Raw genomic sequence first — 27,400 nt, 5'->3', positions numbered from 1 at the left:
TCAGCTATATGGAATCGAAACAATACTTCTTCCCCTAAAAGGAACACTTCATTCGAATTTAGTACTCGTTCGATTGAAGTGAGGACTGTTCTAGCAGTGAAATTGTCCTTTCTTCTAAACGGTACATACACTGGTTTGTTATTAGTACTATTACTACTTTCAACGTATAAACCAATGTAGTCCATGGGGCGTGCATTGGAGATCACATGTTCCAACGCAAAATCGATTAAACTCTCGATATAGGCCTCTGGGTTATTAATATTCCTTTCATCACCCACAGGTCTGACGACAATTTCATGGCCCGTAAGATGAAACTTACGAAACCTTTGTCTGCTTTGTCTTACAACTTCGAAATTACTATTTCTTTGATTATCCCCGCCATGACTATTATCACTACTACGACCACTTGTACTACCACTATTATGACTACCAGTAGTACTACTTGCCCTATTCTTATTTATGTTGCCATGTCCAACCATTGGTGGGACACTAGCAGATGACGGTCCAGGCTGAGGAGAAAAAATCATTTGGTTCCCATAGTCATGATTATCCTGTACACAATATTGAGTTGTATTGTATACAGGATTTTCTCCCTGGACCTGTTGCGTGGGTATAACCACAGCATTGTCCTCATTTTCAACCAATCTCCTCATTTCTTCTTCAATTGGTAATTCAACGGAATTTAAATTGCCAATCCCATCTGCTTTATCATTTAGGAAAGCTAAATCTTCATTTGATAACAAATATAAATTATTAGGACTCAAGTTATGAGTTTCTTGAGGGGTCATGACTATGGCATTATTATTATTTTCAGATGGGATTAAGCATGGTTCCAAAACAAATCGCGAGCCAAAATCAAAAAACTCAGATAACTCTGTATCATTTATCCTATCTACCTGACCTTCCCCACAAGCTAATAAATACATAACTTTATCTAGAGCCAATTCATATGATTCTTTACTACGGAAAAAACCGTACACAAACAAATCCAGTACGTCAGCACTGCTTACACAGTGCTGGAGAAGTAGTGTATCATTACCTTCAAAGACACGAAGGGTCCGCAATAGGGCTTCGCATCTCACCGATCCCCTATGGCCAAGTCTGCTTAATTCCATAATGGCTTTCCACGTACTAAAAACCCTAGGGTACTCGTTGAGACCGCGCAAAACCTCTTGCAGGTAGATCTCATCAATCATGTTAAATTCTTCAGTCGGGCAAAAGAAATCCATCTAAAAAATAAAACAAAGAAAAACTATTTTGAGTAATCAACACCACTTTAATAAAAAAGATCAAATAAATACTTCTTTTAAGCAACGCTCACATAATAATATCATATAAAAGAAAAATTAATCATCTTTAGTTAATTAGTAATATGTAAATAGAAATCAATCAAGTTACTTTATGAAAAATCACTAAATATATATTCACTTATATTGAATTGTAAACTATTCTATTAAAAATATCCACAAACACACACAGAAGGAGAAAAAAGAGAGAGAGAGAGAGAGAATCTCTCTTTGTTCATTAATGTTGGTTAAATACAAGTCAAGTACAATTAAAAACTATATAATTTTTTTTTTTAAAAATCATAATAATAACCATAAGAAATACATACCTTTCAAGGCTTAGTTCTCCGTTCACAATCCACAAAAAAGAAAAAGAAGAAATCTCAGCTGGGATAGTCGGTACTTTTAATATATATAATTGCTAGCACCACAACGCTTAGCACAGCTTCAATGTCTGTAATAAAACAGGTCTCAATAAATATAGTGGTAATCCTGTATACTTTATTTAATACTATTAAAATAGGTTTAATAATCAGGAAGCTTTCTCTGTGATCTTTAACGCCCGCCGACGTAAGAAAAAATGATAATCGTACACATCAAATACATGTTATATCATGTTCTATCAAGTGTTCTCCCTCCCCCACCACTAACAGTGACATCTGTCGGAGAAATTTTAAATTAAGTTTAGTTTAGTTTAGCCTGTGCGTCGTGTTGACGTATTTATTATTAGTCCTAAATATATATATTTATATTTTAAAGGTACAGTATGATATATATTTCTTTTTATCCGTAAAATACTACTAATAGCATTAAATAAGTACCAAGAACCCTTCTCGCAGTTGTGTTCTGTTAATAAAACATAATTTGTGAGGGAATAGTTGATTCTTCTTCTATCAGTAATCCACCAAACGTTCATTATATTACAAATCCCTAAGGGGGACCCACCAACACATATGACCCTTCAGTTGAACATAATTATCATCATGTTATTACCTATTCAGAAAAAACCCGCAATTATAGAAACTAACTAATGGAAAACTTTAACGCATATCAACGTATATATAATAGAAATAGCCGTACATAATTCTCTTTTTGCTATAATATAATACTGTTTAAATCTAGGCAATTTATCTGAAAGGCAAATGCCCCCACCAGTTATACGGTTATACTACAATAGTCGTACATAATTCTCTTTTTTTCCTATAATATAATACTGTTTAAATCTATGTTGGTCTATCTAAGAGGGAAATGCCCCTTCATTGAGGAACATGGTACAAATAGGACTACATAATTTCATTTTGCTTCCTTCTAATACAATACTGTTTAAATCTATGTTGGTCTATCTAAGAAGCAAAAGCCCCTTCATTAAGGAACATGCTACAAATAGGACTACATAATTTCAATTCGCTTCCTTGTAATACAATACTGTTTAAATCTATGTTGATCTATCTAAGAGACAAAAGCCCCTTCATTGAGGAACATGCTACAAATAGGACTACATAATTTCATTTTGCTTCCTTGTAATACAATACTGTTTAAATTAGGGGCACCTATAACTAATGGGGGAATGTCGCCCGCCAGTTATAGGTACGTGATTTTCCTTTTGCTATAATACTGTTAAAATCTAGGCAATCTATCTGAAAGGCAAAAGCCCCTTCATTAAGGATCATGCTACAAATAGGAGTACCTAATTTCCTTTTGCTATAATACTTTTAAAATCTAAGCAATCTATCTAAAAGGCAAAAGCCAGTTAGTTAGAGGAATATAGTACGAATAGGACTATATAATTTCATTTTGCTTCGCGGATACACAACAAGCTTTCAAATCAAAAGACAGTTTTCAATAACCAATGTACTTAAGGGGGTCCGTAAATTTTCTTTCTTAACATTAAAGCTATTGTATGCGTTATGTGGCTAGCATCCAGGCCAATAACTAACATTCAGTAATATTTACTATTAAAACACAATAATGTTAGGGGAAAAGCGCTCCCCCCCCCCAAGACTAAAACATTTCTTTCTTTCTGCAAATACTCGTCTTAGTTCAAACATTTGCCTTCCTAAAAGATTATCAGCTATGTTACCAAAGCGTACTTTTATACCATCTATTAGCAAATGAGCTTACTTAAACAGTTCAAGTCCCATCTGTACAACATACATATATATATATATTAGGTATAACTGATTTTAAAGTAATCGATATAACAGTTAAAAAATCGTAACAAATGAATCAAACATATTGTAATTAAGCATCCTATAATTAAGCAAATAAAACTCTACAAGTAAATGGTCCGTCTTTAGGCCTTTTATTTGTAGGTACACATTTTTAATATGTTCGCAATTTTCGAAATTATTTGTAGGTTCACAGGGTACCTGTTCTGAGTTTCTTACTTTAAAAACGAGCTTAGTATTTTCGAAATTATTTGTAGGTTCACAGGGTACCTGTTCTTAGGAGTATGTTTTAGCATACAATCCAATAATTAACACGGAACTTCTAATGAAGTGATTGAACAAAAAAAAGCAAATAAACCAATAAAATAACACGAACGAATAAAATAATCGCAGCGTAGCTGCTATTACGACTTTCTATAAGAAAGGAGATTATAAAAATAAGATACGAACCAATAAAAAAATAAGAAGCGAAATAATGAAATAATAATAATAATAATAATAATAATAATAATAATAATAATAATAATAATAATAATAATAATAATAATAAATTGCAAACACTTGAAATCTTGTCCCTCTTACATGGTCGTAGGTTTATTCCACCGATAATGTTTCTCAGAAGCAAATCGTGTAGTTTTTCAATAATTATTCAAAAAAAACTCATTATTATAATTAAGTGAATAATACATATCAGTTTAGCATTTAAAAAAATTCTCACCTTAAAAAAATCAAAGTTCGTTTTGTTAAAATCACTGACGAAAAAGTTCAACACACAAAAGATCAACACACACACACTATGGAACTGTGTAAAACAATAATAACAAACTTTATTTCAATACTATATATATATATATATATATATATATATATATATATATATATATATATATATATATAAGGATTTCATTATGTCCCTCCCCCAAGCATCATGTTTTCAACCCGATTTCATTAATTATAAATAAATAAAGTCATCATATCCGCTAACATCGTTTATTCATTCATTGCCACAGCGAGAAATCTAAAAATTTCTTATTTTCAAGTTCGTCAACCGCTGGAAAAATCTCATTCAGACATGGTATCAACATTTAAGTCTTCTACCAATGTACGGATCTCATCTAATTAAGGAAAATGTCTACATGTTAAACTTTCATCAGATATTAGATATTCTGCCAAAAATCAGATATTGCCACAAAAATACATTTACGTGTTTGTCCAAAACATCTAAAGGGGGAAGAAACATCGAATTTCTATCTGTCTTCTTCATCACTGCCGATAAGTATCGCCGTGACAATCATCGTTAATGGAAAAATATTTCAGTATGTCATCAGTCAAAGTTCCAACAAACAAGGGGAAAGCGTCTAAGGTTATTCCAGTACAATCGGAAATAAAATTAGAAAGTGCATTGACACTCTATACATGCGTGTCACAAGTCATAGTTCTATCGGGAGCAAGGAGAAAGCGTGTAAGGCATTGACCCGGAAGTAATGGCAATTACAAAAATAAAACTCTGTTCATTCTAAGCTAGTCTTCTGTAAGAGACGGAACAACAATCATTCGCTCCGTATTTCAAACTTGGCTGTAAACACGGAGTTAACTATAAGGAATAAAAAACGATGAATATTAAATAAATAAATAAACCATTCAAATCACACACACACTTCGTATTTTCCATATGTTTTTTTTTCTCGCCAATTTACATGTAAGGATTGCAATAATTCTCAGTACAATACAGCGTTCACCTCTGGTGCTAAGGGCCACGGGTTCAATTCCAATACAATGCAACGTTCACCAATAATGTTAAGGGTTCCGGGTTTAATCCCCGTACAATGCACCGTTCACCTCTGTTGCTAAGGACCACGGGTTCAATTCCAATACAATACAGCATTCACCCCTGGTGCTAAGGGTACCAGGTTCAATTCCAATACAATACAGCATTCACCTCTGGTGCTTGGGGGTCCCAAGTTCATTTTCAGTACAATGCAGCGTTCATCAATAGTGTTAAGGGTCCCGGGTTTAATCCCCGTACAATGCACCATTCACCTCTGGTGCTAAGGACCAGGGGTTCAATTCCAGTACAATGCAGCGTTCATCTCTGATGCTTGGGGGTCCCAGGCTCATTCTCAATACAATGCATTGTTCACCTCTGTTGCTAAGGGTACCAGGTTCATTTTCAGTACAATACAGTGTACACCTCTGGTGTTAAGGGTCCCGGGTTCGATCCCAATACGTATCACACATTATAAGTGTTCTCACCTTCTAATAAAATGGTTTCCTCCCACTTTATGAGATTTCATAGAAATCGATCCATAAAATATATTAGGAGAGTATCTTTTTATTCTCTCTCACATATTGTTCGTGTATTATTTTATTCTCTCTCACATATTGTTCGAACATCTTATTTGTTCCGACTAAATTATTAGGAGAATATCTTTTTATTCTCTCTCACATATTGCTCGTGTAATCTTTTATTCTCTCTCACATATTGTTCGAACATCTTATTTGTTCCGACTAAATTATTAGGAGAATATAAATATTAATTTAATCACTAATACGGATTATTAATTTAATCACTACTGCGGAAGTAAGTGATACAGAATGATGTATCATCATATCAACAGATTTAATTCAAATCGAACCAATTCAAATTACCATTATTATTTTTAAAAATAACCAGTATAGAGTCTCTACAGACACGTATACACACTCGAAAAAGAGTACATGACCTTTTCCAACAATGCAGACATGTCATCACAACTAAAAACAAAAATATAACAACTTTCCAACACACGTAAGCAGGTCATCAACCCATAATGACATACACGCCACCATCTGACAACATCCATTAAAGAACCATGTTAGAACATCATTATTACGTAAAGTACCGTTAACATTCTTGCTTTCGGGTAGAAAAGTTTGTCAGGAACTACTTCCAATGCTTTTAACCTTAGTCTCGTTTTTTCATTTTTAGCACAACCTAGTGTTTTATCAATAAAAACTTTAGTCCTTGACCTTACTGCTAATCTCTTTTCTGTCTTCAGGAATGATGTAGTCGACTAAGGTGTGTTTTATATAGGTAGATTGCATTAATTTGATTAGAAATTGAAATTGAACGCTTTTTCAGCACTGAGGCTATAAAAGACGGGACCACTGGTGACTTCATAAGATTTACTCGGTTGTGGAGAGCTTTCTATATACTGGAGGTGAAAATTAGTACTGTAGACTGGTCTCCGTACTGAGCACGGTCCGAGTACGAGCTTAAGAGGAAATTTCGTAGCTCGAAGTTGGCCACTCCCTGGGTCCACCTTGGGCCACTCCCTGAAATCATCACTGCATGAAACTTACTTGATACAGTGGTATTTGTACTACCATTCAGGAAGAAGTAAAGCTGTAATCCAGCAAAAAGAACTCAAGTGTTTTCGTCATATCGCCCTGAATCAACATATTGCGGTTATCTTGAACATGTTGAAGTTTGGGGAAAAGATTATTATTTTTTTTAATGAATTGGAAAAGATCAAAGTTGCACCAATACATTTATGACAAATAATTAAAGATTACAAAGTAATGATGCAAAAGATTTTCATGTAAGATTGTGTAAGATTGTTCTTCTAGTTTTAAGTCCTAGATTTACGCCCTTTATTCAAAAGGATATATATATATATATATATATATATATATATATATATATATATATATATATATATAATTGATTAAACTGAATAATACTACAAGAATTGGTGAGATGAAAATGTGAGAAAGAATGAGAGTCCCAAAAACATTCACGAACATAATTTGTCAACCTAAATTGAGATGGGTTCGGATTAGGATTGGATTAGAATTCTGGGTTTCCGGCATATGTGACCATGTTAACGCGTCACGTATGAGAAATGACGTCCCCTAGCCATCATACTACTCGGGGAATTGAGAGGAAGAAACTAGAATTTAGTTACTTTGTTACAAAATAAGTCAAGAGGTGTGTAATTTTGCCCTGGGACAAAGAAATCGTGCTTTTCTAGAATAAATTTGAGTAGCAGTACAATCAGCAACAAAAGTTCTCTCCGTTTGGTAAAATTTATTTGGAGCATAAGTCTTAGGCTATTTAAGAAAGCGTTACCCCCTGTAGCGAACGCGTCCAAAGTGGCTATTCAGTAATTTTACTTTCACCAGATGTGTAAATCATACTGTGAGCCAGTCAGGGTTTCCAGGTCTTTTTGCCAGGTCCAGGTGTGTAATAGCAGAGTTCCAATACTCTGCACAATCCATCTTCCAAGCAGCTGTTTCTTGCTACAATCCCTTTGCCTGGTAACACGTCTTTCCTTTTTTTTCCCTTCCTTTTGAAATCTTTTAAACAGCAGACGGTCTATTGTTCCGACTCGCACCAAATACGCTCGAGCTGACGTTTTCTCAGCGATTTTATTGCTTTCGCGTTTATGATTAGCCATCTACATTTAAATACATGGTCAGCGTATTCCAAGAGTACGCATGAGCAATAAATACGTTTTGCGATCGCCTCAAATAGCCGCGTACTAACGGTGGTACAGCCGGAATGTACAACGGTGGTATGACTGAAACGTAAAGAAAATTACACTCTTTTTAATTTACTGAAAACTGTACTCAAATTGTCCTTCCATCCTGAAGTTATTTGCGAAACTACACTGAGAGAAATGCATACTCCAGTCGGCATGTAAATGCTGTTTTTACCAGGTTACGCGCGTCACCTCATTAAGTAATGTTGTTTCATCCGTAGTACTGTCTACACCACCGTCCAGCGAAAATTTTGTATTGTAGGACCACCATTTCAAATCTAGAATTAACGCCATACCCATTCCGACGGTGGTAACTTACGTATATAATGTTGTTACCACCTTCCTACGATTGTTCCCTCCTGCTTCTTTCTAAATCTGTGACTCCCTACATTACGAGAGTAATAGTTTTCAACACGAAACCAATCATGTGAATAAAATTATCCAATCACAGCGAGTCTAGTTCGACGCCGAACTCCAGACTTGGCATGGTGTTCCCACTTGCTGTACTTTTATACATGAAATTACATTACTTAAGGAGCGCACCCGCGTAAATACGATGTATACACACGGAAATCCTAGTCCTTTTTTTCTCAGTGTAATTTCATCAAACGGAAAGAATTTTTTGCCGGTGACTGTACATTAATATTCTATATAATAGATATGATAGTACGTCAGTCCGAAAGGTTGAGTATCTCTGGCCTAAAGAGCAGAAGCCTAGGACGAAAATAGTCTTTCCCACTGGTCCAGCGACTAGTGTGTGATCCTTTGGTGCACGAACTCTCGGGTTCGATTCCCGCTGGAAAAGTATTGAACACATTACAGAGGTTCGTATTTTACTTTAAAAACTATAGAACCACGCTTTATACTTCCTGGGTATTGAAAATGGACGCTAAATATCAACAAACAAACTGGGACGAAAAAGTCAAAATTCAGTGCGATACGATTTTGTTCAATAATTGATGTAATATTATACTCGACAAATATATTCTTGAATTTGGGGGGAAAAGTAAAGTTTAACGTAATAGTACTCTTTAAGATATCTTTTATGATAAGGAAAGTAAGTTTATCCTAGAAGCTCTATAAGAACAGTGAAGCGCAAATAATGTTTTCCCTATTGGAAACGAAATCTTAGGAGTTGAATAGCGTCGAGCTGTTCAACTTTTCCAAGCCACCCACCTGCAACTCTCTAAATCCCTTTTCTCTCTCCCAATTCACAATTTTCATCTCCTTTTTCCTCTCTGTCTCTGAGATCTCGAATTGCCTTTCTCAAGAGAATAGTGAGAGTTGGAGAGAGAGAGAAACTAAGTTGGAAGCTGATGAGGTCTTATCTCGTGATTCCTCATCGCTTATAATCTCCACGGAATCACCCATGCATTGTAATGCTTTTGAATCTTCCTCTTGTTTCAGAAATTACCTAACTATTTAGGGCGTAAGGTTTCCATCTCGTAAATTCAAATTTATACATGCATTGCTCACTAAATTTCTCCAGGAAATAAACGATAATTTGGATTGATATATATATATGATTATTAAAAGAATCAGCTTTAATAGGAATATTTTCAAATTAGAAAATATATTACTTTTTCAAGCTAAATATATATACAGGCGTGGATTGAAAAACAAATACAGGACTATGCTATATTTCGCTCTTGAGCTAAATTTACACTGAATAAAATAGTTCATCACGTTATCGTATCTGAAAACTTCCTTGACCACATTAGGATCTGACCTATATCTTATGTTGGAGCCAATAGGGCTCTATCCAAGGGTAGCGATTTCTTTGTAACTTTGGGGGATCCATTCAGATATGTGTTTGGACACTTTGGTTGTAGACACGGGTCTAAGAGGGCATATATGAGGATTTAAAGACAAATTAAATTCAAATTATGTCAAATACTGTATATTTAATTTTAAAAAATACATAATAAAAATAATATGACAATAAAAATACACACAAAAATATATATTCGTAAAATACACGGGAGCCCACATGAGCATTGGGAGTCCGGTCCCCTACAATCGGCGCCCTTGATTTTATCATCTTTCTTTGAAATCTAAATTTGTACTACGTAGGATAAGACTTGTTCTTACTCAAACTACTTTTCATACAACTTATTCAAAAACGGAAATGAAGATAAAAATGAAAATGTTCTTTGACGAAGTTTTACAACATATGAAGATAGTCCCAAAAGTATCCGACCTAGCAAAGAAAACACCAAATTTAGGAAAAACTATCCTGATTTCTCAACATGGTCGGTCTCTCCATGCACTTGCTCCAGTGGTGTTACAAAGCTTCGATATCCTGTTTGTAGTGTGATCCGTCAAGATCCTCAAAATAGCCATTAACCAAAGATTCTACCTCTTCATTGTTGACAAATCATTTACCTCTGAGCCATTTTTTCATATTTGAAAAGATAAAAGAATCAGAGGGTTCAAACTCTGGAGAATAGGATGCGCGAGGAATCAATTCGAACTTTAACTCGATAATTTTGACCATTGCGATAACGGATGTGTGAACTGGAGCATTGTCTTCATGACACAACACTTGGTGGTCACGATTAGTGTTGCCAAATTTAGAGTCGACATCTGTAACCTTCAAAACAATCATATTTCTTCTAAAATTTCAGTTTCTAAGACACCACATCTTAAAAACGTTCGGCATAATTTTTCTAACCATCCCTTCTGGTGATTATTCATTTCTCGGTCTTTGTCTGTACCGAAGCCTGGATTACAAAGATGAACAGTACATTGAATGAACGTTACTTATGAAATGATAGCTTACATTCAATTTGCAGCATTTATATAGCAGGAGCGCGCACTAAAATGAAAACTATTTGAGTTAATTGTTCATTAGTAACTATGTAAACATGTTCTACTTGGGAATTGTTACTGAAAAGTGTTAAAATGGCAATAATAACTTTAAATCAACACATCACTTATCACTTATCAACATATCAATAATCACTTTAAATAACAATAATCACATTTTGTTTCTTGTGTTACGTAACATCATATGGTATATCCTGACCAGGATAGCAATGCGGTTTTGGGAGGATGGTGCTGCTGTTGTGTTTACATCAGTTTCTTGGCAAGCGCAGTGAGACAGGGGAGCGGAGAGTTTCACTCTGCAGTGTATCCAACGATTTTTAAAGGTAGCAGTTTAGGTGTTATGCATAGCCTAATCTTTTTCCGCTTAATAAAGAACGCCATAAGTTATGTGATTGTAGTGAACCATTCCTGCAATAATGCAGAAGTATTGTGAATAGTGATATTTGAATGGGAATTACCAATTTAAGAACAACACAGCACAATTGACAATTCAGTGAGCTTCTACCGTGTATTAAAAAGAATGTATAAAAATTCATTACGTTTTATTCGATGTCGTTATAAAACAGGAGCAACCTGTAAAACGCTGCTCTCGTTAGTTTGTTCGCAAGTTAATATGGAGTTATATTTTTTGTTGATGTTTTTTGCTTGTTACTTAAGATGTTCTGCAAATAACTTCAATAACTTTTGAAACTATTTAACTTGAGCCAAGGGCGGGTGGTTGTTCGAAGTCAAATCAAGATAAGGGTGTATTGCAAAAAAGTAATAAATAAATAAATAAATCAACTTTAGAAAAGTAGAAGTAGCTATTGTCTGCAATTTCTAGAACAGAAATGGCCACCTGCGTTTTTGAAGGTGGACATTGTTTTGAGAAAGAACGCCAATGTAAGTAATTTCTTGCAATTCATTATTTGACTTCTGCAACGTAAAACAAAAAACAAGTAAGGTCCACCTATTTTAGGTTTTATTTTACATTTATAATACAAAGGTGAAAATTCTTAGGTTTTAATTTTTAAATAAAAAATATCCTATTCTGGGGGCAATCGCCCCGATTGCTTCCCCCTGGGTATTCCCCTGACTTGAGCATATGCGTGAAGTGGTTTATTACGAACAGGACACAAAGAACTCTGATAGATTGATTACAAGTAATCCGGTTAGAAACACTGCTGCTTGCATTTTAGTTCCAAAACCGTCCGCCCGCACTCGTTCGCTGGTCACGTAATAATAGTAGAAGAAGTGCCTGGCTTTGTACCGGAAGATTACTGCAAAATAATTGAAAAATCTGAGAAGTATGCAACTCGGAAAACAAGATAAACGATTGGGTTGCCTACCTTGTAGGCACTCTGTTCATTACACTAGTCAACAAATTTTAACTTTTTTTCTGCCACATGAGAGAAAACACCTATTCTTAAAGGAACTTTGGCCGCTGAATTCAAATCTGCAATCCGTTTTTCTCTATCACGCACAGTTTTCCCGTGACAGAGGGATTTTCGGGAAATTTCCCCCCAAATTTCCCTTTTTCTTCATTTTTGTACCTCTAGCTCGGGTACCCTTAGGCATATAAACATACAAATTATATTCAAGGTTAGCTTGATTTATACTTAGTAAACCCTGTAAGTTTCATCTGACTCGCACCATTCTTCATTGAGAAATAAATATATTTCTATATTTCTATATTTCTATAAATATATATATATATATTGGTATATATTACAAATTTTACATATTATTAGCGTTTAACGGAGAAAACAACATAAACCATATATCAATAATTGATAGAGCTTATTAAGCTAAACAAGATGTGGATAAGTGTAAATCCTCATGTGTAGTTTTCGAGAAAAATCTAAAATAAATTATTTTGGAAAACTAAAAATGGATGCTGTACGATAATCACGCCACCTATTAAGATGAAAATGATACTGACGTGCAAACTAATCAAGTTCTTCATTATGACACTACCAAGAGACAGTGTTGTTAATGGGGTATAATCGAAACTTATAACTAACTGTTAAGCTTTAATTTATTTTTTTTTTAAATGCAAAATTGTACAAATATAAAATAGCATTGCCCGAGCAGACGGTACTACCAAATTTTGTCCCATTTCTTACATTTTCAGGTGAGGTTAGAGCTTTGTATATATATATATATATATATATATATATATACGTGTGTGTGTGTGTGTGTGTGTGTGTTATAAGCAGAGCATGCACAAAATGAGGAGCTCCATTACCACTTGCAGTTTGTCTTCAGGGCTGCTGTGTATAAATACTGTGTGGACTTAAAATAAAAACTACAGTGCATAAAACACGTACCAATTTGTGCTAGGTGGTTACTAAAAAGCGCAAATGTTATGCAACCGAATCAGGTAAGTTTTTATTCGTTATCTTGTAGAGATAAAATTTAATTTTTTGACATTGTACGTAACTTCCCTCAAGAGTCACCGCTGTAATCATTCTTTGTTTCTGACTAGTTTCAATACTTTTCTCTCGACTTGGTTAAATTTCAATGACACATATTTTTGTTGTGGACACCTCTTATAACATCTATATATTATCTCTAAGTTCCTTATAGAATATTGTGATTTCTGAAATCAACTAAAACGTAGTTTACTTACTAAATATTCAATGATAACACTCAAGTTAAGATATATATTTAAACTGATGTATTTTGCGAAGATTTTCTGCATTTTTTATTTTTCTTTTTTACAAAATTACTTCTGTATAATTGAAGATACATTCACTATTATTGGCTTCTTTACGTGTCTTCCTTCAAAATTGTCCAGAAAAACATGTTTATACATGTCTGGTCACGAAAGCTAACAAGTTAAATGTTCAGATCTGGCCATAGAAGAAATTGCTGTCATACGGTACAGACTGTTGACCATATCAACATATACATATTTATAAATGTTACCGTTATATCCTGAAAATGGAAAGGTAAATATGAAAAATGAATTGAAAAGGATTAACTTTCTATAATATTAATAAAGTTTAACCAAAAAATTGTCACAGCGGGATATTAATTGATAGATTCATTGAGCTGAACAAAAAATATGTGTGAATTTAGATCCTCATGAGTAGTTTTCGAAGAAAAAACCAAGAAAAACTAGTTTTCCTTTTTGTTAATTTAAAATTCAGGACACAATAAGCACGTCATCTATTAAGATGCGACTGATTCACATGTATATCCTCAGAGAAGGATCTTTTTCATTCTGACACTAGCAAAATGGCAGTGTACTATATGGTTCATGAGATATAGCCCAAAATTATGTTACACTCTTAAACTTAAATTTTTGTATAACAAAAATATTATGCAAAGATTAGAGATACCTATTAATTTATAAATCACACTGAAGGAAACAATATGACACTCTTAAATGTAAAATCTTAGGCGAAGTTTTTGATTATTTAAAAAAAAAAAACTTTTATAACGCTAAAATGTATGCCCTACGTTAACAATGATAATGTATAGTTTTTATTTTCCTAAAAAGAATATCGTATTTGTTTAAGTACTGTATAAATAAAAAAGGAGGATACACAGCTAACTAATAGAACGAATTTATAGTCACTTCTCTTTCCCTAACGGTGTCACTCATACTACTTCTTAATACAAAACCAGGGAAAATCAAGAGGAAATGGGAAGAAAATGGGAAGAAATATAATGTGCTGAAGAAGCTGAAACTATATTTAAAAAACAAGAAAAAGAAATGAACAAAATAAACGCAAATGAAAAGATGAAAATGAATTAAAATCTTTGTGTTTTATGTCCCACGGTTATGCGAAAGGGAGACGGCGATGATGAGAAATGAATGAAGAAGTGGAGGGAAACCTTAGAACCCCCTAAAAAAACCTACGCACACGGTGTTTGTCCACCAGAAAGTCCGGTTGGCGGGAGCTGGAATCGAACCAGGGATCCCACACTCCAGAGGTGAACGCTCTAACATTGTGCCACCGCCTATCCCACATATTAGCGAAGTTATAAGTTTGATTAATCAATATACTATTTATAACATAACATTACCAAGTAATGGAAGAATAAATTGTGTATCAAAAGTTACCGCATATATGTTTGTTTTAAACAACAAGTTTCTTTTCTGTGTATATAATTATGGTTAGAGAAACTATTTAAAGTGTATTAAAAACGGTGCGGGATAAATGAAATGTCATAACCGTGGAGACCAAGGCCGATTACTGGAAGTGACAACGTTATTCCATCAACTAGATCAGATTAAAAAGAAAAGAAAGAGAAGAAAAGAAAATTGAAGGAAAGATAAAGGGAAAAAAAGAACTTAAAGGAGAGATGAACTTAGAAAAAGAAGAGAAAAAGCAAGGAATGGGATTTTGAAAGGCGACACTTGTTGAGGTCAACGGCCGTCACGAAGGAGAGAAAAACTACAAATAATAATTTAAAAACATAGCTGTGATTGGTTGAATATCATGAACAACGGAAAAAAAAATAAATTGATTTTTGATTGCTTAATATACAGGGTGGTGCACAATGTTATATTGCAACCAATAGCGTTATTTCAGACTTTGCCAGGGGGTGCAAGGTGCTCCACCGACAGAAGGATTTCACTTTTTTTATTGGGGGCGCGGTGGCTCAGTGGTAGAGCGTTCACCTCCGGTGCTTGGGGCCCCGTTTTCGACCACAGCTCACGCCGTGTGGATTTTGTGGTGGACAAACACCTTGCTCGTGGGTTTTCTCTGGGTTCTCCCGTTTCCTCCCACTTTCTTCATTCCACCATTTCATTCATTTCTCATCATCACCGTCTCCTTTAGCCTAACCGGCATAACCGTGGGACGTAAAACTCAAATATTTCGTTTCATTTTCACTTTTTTTAAATTACTGTACTAGTATACAATCTATTAAAGTGTATGGACCTCGCAAACTCAGAGGGCCAATTGCAGCTCTAGGACCTAAAGATTACGTTCCGTCCACTGTCTTACACCTTGTTTATCACTGCTCTAGAACGGTAAGAACATTTTTCAAACTCTCATGCTGACATTTCATATGATTCTGTTCATTTCTCCTTAAATTTTGTATTTCAGGGCCGCCGTCTGCCTCAGTCAAGCCTTATACTCTAAATTGATTTAAACCGATTTTAGCTTAGTAATTTGATGGCTGTCTCTGGCAAATGGAGGTTATTAAAAAAAATAAATTATTATTATTATTTTGTAATTTTAAGATTCCAGCAAATGCAGGCTCGCTTTATGGGTTAACTTGTGTGAACAAATTGCTATCTAAAGATCCGGGAATTTGAAAATCTCAAGCGAGTCCTGAGCGCTTGAACCACGAAGTGCTTTGTGAATGTTTTACCTAAAACCTAGTCATGCAAGTGGTGTCCAATTACATTCAGTACATTTGGGCTTCTTTTTATTTTTCCTCATTAGGTTTTGTGATTACACTGGTGTCAATGTGGTTGATATTAAAACAAGCAAAAACTATTCTAAGCTTAACGAAACTGCAACAGAAACTCAGCTAATCCTAAAAGAGGCTTTTAGTGACCAAGTTTTAATCTATATAAAATCAAGTAAAAGTCAACCATGGTCCAAGTACTTCTTATACTTCTTTTACAGAATAAAAGCGCTTTCTTTTGACGCCATTGAAAACATCCATGTTAAATAGTATAAATAGCCACCCCCAGCCGGATGAGACACGCAACAGATTTCAAAGGATACTACTAACGACAGAAATTCGCTTGAAACAATGTATGGAAGGATTAATGAGACTATTTCAAGGGCGGTTGTAGAAATTAAAAAGTATTATTATTATTATTATTTGTAGCAAAATTTTGGAATTATATTTATATTAAATTGTAACTGAAGGAAGCGTAGCGAAGCTTCTACCATTCAATTTCATACCGGCATTTCTGTATCTGCCCCTTTGTCCACCAGTCTATTCCATGATGCTACTTGCAAAATTTATCAGATTCTAATGAACTATGATAAATTCAATATGCAGAAATAACCATATTGTTTAGAATTACAATGCATCAAGAACCAGACCCGTATCCAGGGGGGTCTAGGGGGCCGGGCCTCCCTAAATTTTTGCTGGCCTCCTAAAAGTTTTACAGTAGGCTTGCAAAAAAACTATAATATGGTGATGAACTATCATATGGTTGGATCGCCTACCTCCCCCCCCCCTCAGTTTTTGGGCTGGCTACGGGCCTGTCAAGAACAAGTAGGTGAAGTCCTCAGCATTTTGGAAGTTTGCTTTATAGGTACATGAAAAAAAAATTCCAGTAGTACGAATTCGATAAGTTTTCGGTTCTTTATTTAGAAAATGCCTAATGTGAGCATTTGCTTGAGTTTGAGGTATGAAATTCGATATGTAAAGTCATAATTAAAAGTAGGCGAACACGTATTGTTGCGTTTTAGAAAATTTCCGCTTCTGAAGGAGAAGAGAAGGGAAATTTTCCCAATAGTCAAATTTCCGGTTTTGTGTTCGTTAAACCCTATTCTGCCTATGCGATAAATGGGCTCTTCGACTTGTTCTATTACAAAGTATAAACATTTTTAATTTGCTCTACGAAACATGTTTAAATAAACACTTAAAAGACAAATTCCACTTGGGACTCAGGAAGCTGTTTGAGGGACCGAGCCTCAATTTGCTCCCCGTGGTTACATCCCGCAATATTGACAAAGTATAAGGTAAAGAAAACCTGTAAAAGAAAGAAAGAAAGAAAAGATCAAGAGTATATGGCACTATTTTTACTAGTCTTGTTTCTATTGAGAATCGGACCTTACTTTAAAAATAGCCCTCGTACTTTCTAGGGCAATATAAAATTTTCGCGACGACATCTCTAAAAAACACAGCCTTAACTCTATCAGCCAAAGACCGTGGTGCTATGAAGCTCTAATAGTAATAGTAGTAGTACAATAAATGATGCCCACCACATTACGCTACACATAGCTCGAAAACGATGTATCCGCTTCCATCTATGACTATTAGTAGAGACCTATTTGATGAAAGTTCATACACCAAATGAATTCGTGACAAGAGACGCATGTTTATATTTTTGCGTATGTTTGAATGTGAGGCAGAGACAGTTACATGGTGACAGGACACCCCAGTGCGAGTGATTGACATTTCATTACTGTGCCAATGTAGTGTTTGCTATTGCGTCTCTATTCCTACATCACCCGTTGAGCGGCAAGTGAGAGATACAAAAAAAGAAAACAAAATTAACAAATAAAAAGAAAGAAAAATTACGAGTGAGCTTTTACTAAATCAGAGCAGAAAGAGAGAGAGAGAGAGAGAGAGAGAGAGAGAGAGAGGGAGATGGTGATGATTGGGAAAGCAAAAGCGGAAAAAAGAGATAGAATTGCTTTCGTTTTTTCTTCTTTTTACTATTTTTTTTTAAAATTTTTGAATGCGTGTTAAACGAATGTAAAGAGAATATTTAATTACTTTCGCACTCTTTCAGAGACAGGAACAATTATTATGTAAATTTTATGCGTGAAAATGCTGGTTGATGGGCATGTGTTGTAGAAACCTCAGATGACTCCAGCAATTAACACTGAAATGTGAAAAATAAATAAAATTAAATATTGGTGCACTTTATATAAAATCTCAGGTTAAATGAGAAATCATAGAAGACCAATTGCATTGCTTTTTTGATAGTATCTAATTCAGTACAGTATTAAGAAAACTACAGGAAAAGTAAGATGCAAATTGACGAATTAAATTGACGTGCCTTCCGGTGAAAACAAAAGTTCCTTCATTATTTAATATATATCTAGAAAAGATACTAAAAAAAAAAAAAAAGAGCCTACACAGAGAAAAATCCGTTCTCCGGACAGCGGTATATTGTACACATAAACGGTATCCTCTTGCTTACTATAGAAATCAGTACGGAGCATACGTTATCCGTATGCTACATAGGCACTGCCCTTAGATGTTATATCATGCCGTTGCAGGATATCTGACAGCTAGAAGTTTTCCGTATATCACATGCATATACTTATATTACCTTCGTCAGCTATATGTTATATACGTCAATTTGTATGTGAGATCCTGACCACCTACATTGTTTCATACGGAAAGTACGTACAGATGGAACACTTATAGAGAAAGTATTATAAAACATGCGTTTTCAGTTATACGTCTGCTGTACGTTAACTCCAAACAGGAATTACGCATGTAACCTATCTTTGTAAGTACGCCACCTACAATTTTTTTCTCAGTGTACATAGTGAAGACGGTATTTCAGTAAGAGGCAGAGCGATTAGGTGTATGCAGTTTGCAGATCATATGGCTCTTGTTACAGAATCTGAAAATAACATCAACAAGATGTTAGAAGAATTGAGAAAAGATTGTGAAGAGGGATACGGGACGAAAATAAACGTTAGAAATACAAAGAGTCATGGTGAATGGAACGAAGCGGTCGGTGTCAAATATAGAAGTAGAATGAGAGAAAATGGTACAGGAGACTAGTTTTTGATCCTTGGTAGTATTATTAATGATGATATGATGTGGAAACGTGAAATTAAAAACAAGAATAGGAATGGCGAAAGAAGCCTCTAGAAGGAAGAAAAGTCTGTTTGGTAAGACCTTGAATAAAGAGTTGAGAAAAAGACTTATAAAATGTTTCTTGTATGGTGTTGTAGTGTATGGGTCAGACACATAGACATTACGAAAAGTGATTAAAAACGACTGGAAGGTTTCGAAATATTGGTGTGGAGAAGAATGAACAAAATTAGCTGGGTCGAGTGGAAAATGAGTTAAAGAACTTAAAAATGGTAGACGAGAAAATAACAATTTTATATATATATATATATATATATATATATATATATATATATATATATATAATCAGAAAGTTGCTATTTCTTCAATAACTGATTTCTCAAAGAATTACTTCCGTTCACGACTTGCCACGTTAAAATCACTGTTGAAAGCAATATGATATTGTAATTTTAACATCACACTGTGAGACTTGAAAAATTTTCTCCTGTATCCTTCACATAATACCTTCACATAATAGATATAATTGAAAAGGGGAAGAGCAACTGGTGGGGACATTGAATGAGAAGAAACTATATCATGAGGGAATACTATAGGGTATGGTGGCAGGAAAGTGAGGGAGGAGCGAAGGACACTACAATTAATGGATAATATCAAAGCAGAAAAAAAAATAAATGAAATCTTTAAGTTCTACGTCCTACGGTTATGCCGGTTAGGCTAAAAGAGACGGTGATAATGAGAGATGAGTGAAATGGTGGAATGAAGAAAGTGGGAGGAAACGGGAGAACCCCGAGAAAACCCACGAGCACGTTGTTTGTCCACCACGAAGTCCACACGGCGCGAGCTGGGATCGAACCCAGAATCAGGGACTTCAAGCACCTGAGGTGAACGCTCTACCACTGAGCCACCGCGCTCCCCAAAACAGAAAAATCGCACATAAAGACGAAGAGGTTAGCTGAAGCACGGATGCGTGGAGTATGAAAGCTTCTCAGTAGCGGCGGCAAGTGATCTCTCAGTAATGGCTAGGGATGCGCACAAGATGAGTCGAGACAGGAATTTATTGAAAAAAATCGAGTCGAGACACTGCTCTTCCAATAGAGAAATATGCATTTTTCGAGTTGAGACATCACTTTCACATCACATTTTCGAGACGAGACAGCCACAAATCTTGTCTCGTGCGCATCCCTAGTAATGGCATGGAAGAAAAGACAAAAAAGAAAAAAATTGAAATTTATATATGCTTTCTATTTCGGGGTTTTTCATTTCCAGTGGAGGACTAAAATTATCTGGTGCTGATTCAGCATCATGAGGCGATTGGGGAGCTATTTTAATTGAGAACTATCAAACTCTGGTCCAGAAAGCCATAATACTAACACGTGGGAGATGATGGGCTGACGACGTATCACCTTGTTGAATGAGTGCCACCTAACCAGCTATAGATAATTATGGGCTGTAATGCAAGGGAGTTTAGTACTTTCTTCTATCTGTCCGCAAATTTCGTAAGTTTCTCAGCAGGACGGTAGCCAGCCCAAAAATGTAAGGGTGGCCGGCTGAAGTTAGGGGGGGGCCGACCCAACCATATTATAGTTCATCACCATATTATAGCTCATTTGTAAGTCTACCGTGAAAATTTTAGGGGCCCAGCAAAAATTTAAGGGGGGCGGCCTCCCTTGACCTCTCCTGGATACGAACCTGTTTCTCAGTACCGTATAACTAAAGAAAACTGATAAAATTATTACTCTGGCCAGCCATATGGAGCATAATACCGCTGATGATAATGGTCAAACCCAGATTAGCACCTATACTGAGTACACAGGAGCCTAATGCCACATATTTGATTCTCTTTCTTTCTCTCCTGCCTTCAATATTACATTACAAAAATTAAAGCAGTGTACCAGAAATTTCCTATATGGTCGTTTTTGTATTACATACCACAGTATAATACGCTATTGTAATTTCGCATTCAGCAATAAAATTTGTGTAGCCGCGACTGAATTCTGAATCTATTATCGACAACAATTTGGTCATTAAAATTTATAACACAAGAACTAAATTCTCTTTGAGAGGGGAAGGGTCCTGAAGTAATTATACCTAGGTAGTCTTAGGTGTCGGAGTCGTTTGATTCAACTCTGTACCTGGTCAGTTATTGGCTCCAAACGCTATATTTCTTAAATTTTCAGGCCAGTATATGTAGTGACTTTCATATATTGCTTTTTGCTCTAAATGGATAGAACACAAAATTTCAGCACTGAGTCCAGTACCCGGGTCTGAGATTTTGGTTGCTATTCTTGGTAGCACAAATATAATTTATGCAAATTCCTAACGCCAAACAAAAATATTTAGTCACTAATAGCGACCTGGCGCACGAAAATTTCGATCTGGTGACCAATTTGATACATAGTCATATCTGTTTTGACCTATAATTAGCTATGCGCCAGACTCGTTTTTCCAGTTGCTATGGCGATCTGGCGACCAAGATTTTTTGATTTTTCGATATATATATATATATATATATATATATATATATATATATATATATATATATATATATATATATATATATATATATTTAGGGTGGTCCTTATTTATATGGGAAAAATAAATTTAGGAATTTCCTTGGTCTCACCCCCTAAAATGGTTCCATATGGGACAAAATTAAGCCAGGAGAAAAATTAGATCCATTGAATAATTTTAAATGGTGCCCCAAACGACCTAAAATTTTGAATGCGTTTACAATACATAGTATATGGGGAAAAGCTTAAATAAACTCTTGTAATTTACAAACGGCTTAAGGGAATGGAAAGATATATTGGATAATGGAACTAGAGGAAACGAACAACCTAATTGTGCATAGCATTATTATGGCGGCCATCTTGAAGTCCGCCATCTTGAATTCAGGTCAAAATTTTCAAATAGGAAGAGGGTCATGTTACATATCATTTTGAGGTGGCGTTTTCCCAGAAGCACAAATCTCGTATTATTTTCAAGCTACCAATAATCTTGTAAGAGTTATTAAGTGTGAAAAACGAAATGCTTCGATGTAATGTTATTTTATTGTAGTTATGGACCACAGATTTGTAAGAATTTTGGAAGTATTTTACATAAACTGGAAACAAACTGCTAGAGAAAGTTAAATCTTTGTTTCCCCATGAACTACCAATAAGTTTTTCCATCAAGATGATTCATAGACCATTATGAGGAAAAAGAAAAAAATATAACATGGAAGAAATTGAAATATCCCTTATTTATGTAGTACTGTAGCTTTGGGGTAAGTTTTCAATAGGTTTTCAATCTTATATACTACACAGTTCACTTTTGTCACATCTAGGAAAAGATTATATGTGCGAAAGAAACTGTTTCTGATACTCATTTTTCGTAAAAACGATTTTGTAATCTTCTGTTAGTTTCACCCCCCTTTCTGCTGCATCGTTTATTACAGAGATGAATTTAATTTGAAGATAGTCATTGTTATCTGACCGTGAAATCGGATCACACTCAAGAAACCCTTTGGGTACTTTAAATCTCACAGGAAAAAATTGTTTGTTGTATCAAAATCACTGATTTCTCTTTTCGCAAGAATTTTTATGGTATTATCCTTGCGTCAAGCCTCTTTGCTGCTTCACGGTTTCTCTTTACAGTTTTAATTCTTTCAACCAATTTTTGTTTCTCCACTATGTTAACTTCATCATCAAAAAACTCCAATGCTACGTATTCCTCCTTCAAGTACCAGAGCAAATTTAGAAAATTTAAAAAGAATTTAGAAAGAGCCGAGAAAATTTAGAAAGAGCCACTTCAGATAATTCATTATCTATTTGCCTATAACTATACAAAGCTTTCAAAAATTGCAGGTCTTGTAATGGTGAATGGGATACTTGATCACATTTAAATCAAGCTTGGACATATAGTCGTATCAGAAAAATTCATGCTCTCCGAAGACCCGTTTCTATTTGCTTCGTTAAACGAAAATGTTGGCGAAAGAGAAATATTTTTAAACAGTATATTGCTTTTCCCATCTACCTTGCATGGTGAATTGATCCAGGCAAACGAAAGAAAACTCTTCGAGGAGGTATGCCATCGAAGAATGTCAGTTCTAAAAATTTACTGTAATCTTCTCTGCGGTGTCCTGCTTCTACAAGTTTGATAGCAAAATTCAATACTTCATTTTCTTACATCTGAAATGTTGTTCCTTACGACATTATCATCATCAATTCTGGAATAAAGTTAGTACAATCTATTTTAGACCAATCGTTCTGAAAATGCTTAAATAGGGGAACGTCCGGTCCAGATGCAAACGAAACACAACACTTGTCAACTACACATTTTAAAACCAATTCATAAATGTAGTGTCTACAAGGGAGGTATAGAAGATCATTTTGGAGCATCTGCTCTAGCAGAATGAAAACACCGTTCACATGACACATATTGCAGGGAATAGTGTGACAACAAACTACCTGCACGAACTTTACCAAGTTCTATTCTTCAAGCTAATGAACTGTAGTAGAAATAATATGTTCGTTCTCCTCTTCATGATGACAAACTGAGAACACCAATTAGCCTCTCATGAGCATCTCCTGTAATAAATATTGATAACCCGTCGATAGTCTCTCTACCAGTCAAATTCGGCAGTAGTTTTCCGCCTCATTGCACAACTAACGCACTTGATCCACTCCGAAATTGTTTTTGTGGTCTTATGCAACTTCGCTACGGATTTTCTCTCAGCATCGATGCATATTTATTACTAGTTCCTTTACATTATGGCCTAATGTTTCTGCCGTCGCTGTCAGAATATGTATTCTCGTTCTATCAGTGGACTTGTGTCGATCAAGAGCAGCAACCTGTCTTGGAGTTTTAAAATTAGTTTTTCCCCTTTTACGTCTCTTGCAGGGTCCGGGGGCACACAGGCACATATTTACATTTTATCTTACATACTCAACTGGGTTTTCCTCTTCATTTCTTGAAATGCTTACCTCCGTGTATTTTGGTGTAAAATTCATACAAATCATTTTCAGAAGTGCATTTTTCTTTTGCGTTCCTCTTTCTCATGAAGCCGCGCATATCCCTCTTGTTCTTTTCGAGCCAAACTCATGTCTTTACATTTAGTTGTGTGAGAGTTATTACTTGTGAAAAAGAGAAATATTTTCACAGGTAATAATTCTTAGACGACTAAGGCTATCTTTAAAATAGTGCCAGATTTGTGTTTCTGGTGAAACGCCATCTCAAAACGATATGTCACATGACCCTCTTCCTATTTGAAAATTTTGATCTGAATCCAAGATGGCGGACTTCAAGATGGCCGCTGTGACAATACTATACAACATTAGATGTATTTCTTCCTCTAGTTCCATTATTCAGGGTATTTTTGCGTTCCCTTAAGCCGTTTCTAAATTACAAGATTTTATTCCAGATTTTTCCCATATATTATGTACTGTAATTTGATTCAAAATTTTAGGTCGCTTGGGGCACCATTTAATATTATTCAATGAAGTTAATTTTTCTCTTTCCTTAATTTTGTCCCATATGGAACCATTTTAGGGGTGAGTCCAAACAAATTAGGAAATCAAAAATTAAGGACCACCCTAATATATATATATATATATATATATATATATATATATATATATATATGTGTGTGTGTGTGTGTGTGTGTGTGTGTGTGCTTAGGTGTTTTAGCCTCCCTGATGAGTTTCTGCTTACGCCACTGTTCCGTACTAAATAACTTTGCCCATTTAATAAAGTCCTGTGCTATCTTACGAAAACTAGTATACTTGTGTAACAAAAATACTCTCACTTTATTAAAATGTTTAACTTTCAAATTAATACAAAACATTAACATTCACGAACTTCCTTGTATGATTTGAGCATGTAATCTCTTTAGATATGATTTGATGTGAGATTTTAAAAAAAAATCCACAGTAAACTGCTGTAATATAGGTGTCTCTTGAGTACAAATTAGTCATAACTCATCAGCTAATTGAAAAGCAACAACACCGCACTGTAGACAAACAATTAAAATAATTAGTTACGTTTTCCTCTTTGTTGTTCTAAAGTTTATTTTAATTTAAAAAAAAATATTCACTTCATTAGCATGCAAATAAAAATTATTCATAGTCGGTGACGCCGGAAAATTGCTCTATTATTATTATCATTATTATTATTATTATTATTATTATTATTATTATTATTATTATTAGCAGTCAAGACTGTCATGAGAGTGGTCTCGTGTTTGAGTCTCAGTTGATCTCAGATTTTTGACCCAACAGTATTATGCAATTGCATGCTAATTAAGAGGTAGCGGACTCCGACCTAGAAAGCACAAAATAATGGCACAAACAGTCATCGCGACGGCGAACACACAAAATACAGTTAACATGTACCATCTATTCACCACAATTCTTTGTGTTATGTAGAGTCAGGCAAGTCAATGTAAGTTAATTTCAGTATGTAATTGCAATAGCTACGCTCTGTAACTAATATCACGTATGATATTCATTGGGAAGTAAGGATTTAGCTTACTTTTAAATCAAGACTTAATGTTTGAAGTCTAACGTATAATTTCTATTATAAAACCGGCAGCAGCTGAACTTTGGAACACTTATTTATTACCTTTAAAGATGTATTTATCGCTTGGCGTAACAAGCGACGCTTGTCTTTTCAATATTATACCGCATATATATATATATATATATATATATATATATATATATATATATATATATATATATATATATAGATAGATAGATAGATAGATAGATAGATAGATATAGATAGATAGATAGATAGATAGATAGATAGATAGATAGATAGATAGATAGATAGATAGATAGATAGATAGATAGATAGATAGATAGATAGATATCAGGGTGTTTAACGGTCACGGAAAAGTCACGAAATCAGAAAACGGTCAAGCAAGTCACAAAATTTAGCTTTAGGCTCATGATTTTTTTTTTAACTGTGCAAATGTAAATACAGATTGAAAAATTTTGTTCTATAAAACATCAAAATTCAACACCGAAAATCTCTATGGTCGGTTTTAGGCGCTATCAAATCGCAATCAAAGTACGTTTGTATCGCATGGATGAAAATTCGACCTAATTTGCACCCAAATTCGCTCTTGAAAATGTTGGGAAATTTTATGATTTGGTAAAGAAAAGGTCACGAAAAAGTCACGAAATTTCATTGTGGAATTTAGTAGACACCCTATATATCATGCTTTAGCCTAACAGGAAACTGAACTCATGATCATTTCATACACATGGCCTTCTTTGCAGTGAAGAATCTGTATGTTTCAAATGTTTTGATTGCTGTTTCGTTTCTCACTAAACAAGTGTACACAGATCCCATTTCTCATTATGAATCGACTCAAAAAATCAGTTGTATATTTCTTAAAACTGGCTAAGTTGTTCTTATAAATTTTCATTCTGATTCTTTGTTGGTTTTTAGCAGTAGTGTTTCCTACTTGCAGCTGCTTCTTTCATGTACTACTGGAACACTGGCGCAACTGAAACTGTTAAAGCTTCTGGGATATTACTCGCCTCTTACCGACAATCCTGAAGCACCATATTTTGCACTCTTTCAATAAATCCTGGTGTAGTAACCGACTCTGAACGTTCACTTTGCGGGTCGTCTACCAGGTTTTAACGACGACGTTGAAGTTTAGATGGAAATTTGACAGTAGTTGAAAATGGTAGATCCAAACTTGCAGAAAAGAAATCGTATAATTATGTATCTCCTTTGTTTCCACACCCTTTTCTTCAAACTATTTAAAGACTGCACGATGGTCAAAATTTTTCATTTTTTTTTAAAGCAATTGCTCACCCCAAATTTACGACAATTACCGGTACCTATAACTTGAGTCAGGGACGTACGCACGAATCAAGTCCTTGGACCCAGGAATTCTTCCGGAATATCAACTTTTGTGTAAATTTATTCTAATATTAGGGATGGTTTTACAAATTTTAATATAATTTATCTTCATATTGAGTTTGAACTCCCTATAAGCTTTGGACCCCACCCGAATTAAATTCTTGCGTACATAATTGACTTCAGCTATTTTTACTGATCCAGACCATAATATAAAGTTGTCATAACGGAAGTTGGCTCATAATAACTACTCGGTTTGGAACTAGTGCTA

At 34.8% G+C, this 27,400-nt stretch overlaps 1 protein-coding gene across 4 annotated transcripts in view; it reads right to left on the bottom strand.

Moving 5' to 3' along the window:
* Positions 1 to 27,400, bottom strand: part of KaiR1D (Kainate-type ionotropic glutamate receptor subunit 1D) — a 700,763-nt gene that overhangs the window by 634,375 nt on the left and 38,988 nt on the right. The window lies entirely within an intron of this gene.

This window comes from Thermobia domestica, chromosome 1 (genome assembly GCF_964235325.1).
Source record: "Thermobia domestica chromosome 1, izTheDome1.hap1.1, whole genome shotgun sequence".
Lineage (NCBI taxonomy): Eukaryota > Metazoa > Arthropoda > Insecta > Zygentoma > Lepismatidae > Thermobia > Thermobia domestica.
This window is presented reverse-complemented; position numbering and strand designations above follow the sequence as displayed.